The sequence below is a fragment of the Malurus melanocephalus genome, unplaced genomic scaffold (genome assembly GCF_030028575.1).
Source record: "Malurus melanocephalus ecotype Western Australia unplaced genomic scaffold, MMel_1.1 scaffold_59, whole genome shotgun sequence".
NCBI lineage: Eukaryota > Metazoa > Chordata > Aves > Passeriformes > Maluridae > Malurus > Malurus melanocephalus.
Genome location: NW_026623291.1, coordinates 1,216,495 through 1,220,041, shown reverse-complemented (window position 1 = coordinate 1,220,041; position 3,547 = coordinate 1,216,495).

The following is a 3,547-nucleotide window of genomic DNA, read 5'->3' as shown; positions in this document are numbered from 1 at the left end:
GACCCCCCGACACTGCCCCGCCAGGACCACCCGGCACCTCCGGGACCCCCGTCCTGCCCCGCCGGGACACCCCAGCACCGCCCCGCCGGGACCCCTCCGTCCTGCCCCGCACCGCCGGGAACGCCCGGCACGGCCGGGATTCCTCGCACCGCCCCACACGGACCCCCGTTCTGCACTGCCGGGATCTACGGGCACCGCCGCGCCCCCGCGGGACCACTCGGTACCCTCGGGGCCCCCTTTCCCGCCGGGACTCCCACGCCTCGTTGGAATCCTCTGTACGGCACCGTCGGGACCAGCCACACAGCCAGAGCCCCGCGGCGCCCTCAGGTCCCACGCAAGGAAAGGTTTCTCCCCGCCATCCCCGGTCCCCACGGGGCGAGACCCCCGGGCACCGCCGGTTTCGGCGGGGGAGACTTCAGCACCCGGGACAGCGCCATGCACAGAGCGCGGGATCACCCGAGCAGCCCGGTACGGCACGGTACGGAACAGCCCGGTCTGGCACGGCCCGGTACGGAACAGCCCGGTATGGCACGGAACAGCCCGGTCTGGCACGGCCCGGCACGGTACGGAACAGCCCGGTCTGGTACGGCCCGGTACAGCTCAGCCCAGTGCCATCCGGTACATCCCGGCACGGCCCCAGCGCCTGCAGATGCGGTGCCGGAGGGGCAGTGTCCGGCCGGTGCGGTGCCCGGGGCTCTGCTTCACTGAGAAGGGCCAGGGCCGATCTGGGGGCAGTTTGAGGGGTTTTTGAAATGTTACGGGAAGAGCAAGGACACAGCGTCCCCACGTGTAWCCCAGTCGCTGTCCCAGACTGAAAGGTTTGTGTCAAAATGAAATCTTGGAGCAGGGGTGGGCTGCAAACTCACATGCACCCTCAGAGCCCGGCTGGAGCGGGGCTGGTGGCTCCAGAGAGAGCTGGAATAGCCATCCTGCTCCTGCTACGAATAGGATTTCATGGAACATGTAAGATCCCGATGTCCCTTAGGGTGCACAAATCCTGAGGCCAAACCCACTGAGAGCACCACTTGCAGAGCTGCACCTCACAGGGGTTCACAACCACAGCACCAGCACCTGTGCAATTCAYACACCTCTTCTGAAAAGCCCAAAATTCACCAAGGGGCCCGGTTTGCCATATCCCTGTCCAAAGCACTGGCCTCAGCACCACGGGAGGCGCAGAGCAGACGTCACTCACACAAGAATATCTGTATGCAACACAGCAATCAAAAGGATATTATTTGCTCTCTAGATAAACAGAAAAAATCAGATTATTTCAGGTGTTTTCTGCCATGAGATGACAGATGTTGGCTACAAAGAGATCCTTTAAATTGGATTTGAAAATACWGACTGTATTTCCTCGCCCTTCCCTTGGCAGGGCTCCAGAAGAAGGAGTGGGGGTATTCTTCCCATTCCCCTCCAGCAAGGCAGGTCCCTGGGAGGGAGCTGTGCTGCCTCGTACCTGCGTTACTAATCAATAACTTTAAAAAAAAGTTGTACCCGCTGCAGCATTTGCTGCATGTCAGAATAAAGCCTTGCTCGGAGCAGAGCATTGATCTCTGCCCAAGTTCATTACTCCCTCCGGAGTTAAAAGCTGAGGGAAGGAGGGAGCAGCGGTGACAGACAAATGGGTGGCACGGCCGTGCCTGGCTGCATTCAGAAGTTTCTGTGGCTGGTTGGGATCACAGGGTCCCACTCTGGGACAGCAGCAGTGGCAAAGGACTTGAGGAATCCTGAGGTAAAGCTGCCTGGAGCTGCTGAGCAAACACAGCTGCATCAGGGAGCAGCTCTGGGCTGGATCCTGACAAAGCAAAAGCACCGGATCTCTCAGAGGCAAAAAGCACCAGATCTTTGAAGGCAAAACCCACAATCTGGAACAGGGGGATTCACGTACCAAAGAATGGGGTTCATGCACTGAAATAAGGGGTTCTTGCACTGAAATACAGAGCTCATGTACCAAAAGACAGGGCTCATGCACAGGGTCAACTGCAACAGGAACAGCAGCAAAGGCCAAGCATTCGTGTGCCCAACATTTTGGGTGATTGGCTCAGCCTCATGGTGCTGTCCAGCCCAGGGTCCACCCTCTGCCACTGCCCAGCAAGGGAACAGAAACAAACCCATGCTGGGGTGGCAGCTACAAACTGTGTTCCCCCAGATTTGGCACCCCACTTTGCRAAGCACCAGCTCACAGGTGTAGCCAGAGCAGGAGCTGGAGAGGTCACTCAGTGGGCACTGATTGGGATTCCCAGCCCCAGCCCAGCTCCTTCACCCTGACACGAGGGTGGCACAGCCCCACTGAGGGCTGAGGCTGCACAGCTGCACCTCGAGGGCTGAAAGTTGCCCGTGCACCATCCGAGATATTTAAATCATGCCAGGAGGAGGCAAAGAGCATAAATTCCTCCTGGAGCCGGGAACACCTCCAGAGGCAGAGCCTGAATTAAGTCCCATTTCTAACAGATTTTCTGGCATCACAGTGGATAAAAAACGGGTAGTGGGGCTGTGCAGACAAAGAATGGATTGTACCCACGTCTTAAGCACGCTGGGAAGGGTTGGTTTTCCTCCTCAATTGTAATCCATCAGTGAAGAAAGAGGCCTCGGGCAGGTGCTGCCTGCGGCCCCAAAGAACCCCGGTGTGTGTGACAGGGACACGGGCGGAGGTCACTCACACACAGAGGCGGGAGCAGAGCCAGCGGCTCCCCGAGCAGAGACCGCACCCGCTCCGTAATGAGGTCCCTTATCTGCTCGCTCGTTATTGCTCTCAACAGCCGGCGCCTCCCTCACAGGGCTCCTCTTAGGGACTCGCTCTCGAGGATGAAACATTCCTGATCTCTGTCAGGGCCAGGTTCCTGCCCGCTGCTCAGTCCTGCTCAGGGGGGGGCACTCGCCAGATGGAGGAATCCAGCGGGCACTTCCACGCAGTGAAATCACAAAGATCCCAGTGGCACCGCATCCATCATGAGCACAGCTCATTCCCCCACCAGGTTTGCAGGTGAATTCCCTGTGACCCCCGTCCAGCAGGCAAAGGAAGCCTGTGAAGCTGGAGGGTGCAGTGGAGCTCAGAAGAGCTGGATGAGGTTGGAAGGGGATGGGGGTCAGCCAGACTGGTAGCATCTCATGGAGCATCAGCCTCGGGTGGACCCCCAGACCCTGTGGGACACAGGGAACATCCCCACGGACACAGTTCCAGCCTGGCACTGCCCAGACACCCAGAATGAAAGAAGAAGGGTTGGTCCTTTCTGCTGGTTCCCCGTGCTCATTACAGTGCTAACACCCCAAGTTCTCTTTTGACAGGAAAAGCTGCCTGGGCTTCCAGCAACTGGAAGTAAAAAGCCTCAAACCCCAACCCCCAGAGCTGCTGAAGCACTGGGATCTGCCTCATGCATTATTTTGAAATTCACCACTTTAAGGGTTTGTGCGAGGGCACCCCAAGGTTCAGCACTGAGCTCTCCTGAGGTCCAGGAGCCAGCGCTCGAGTCTGCGTCTGCCTGGGAGAGTGAATTGGATTGTTCATCTCTCTGACGGGCAGAATAAACACCCTCCACATTGATACCGA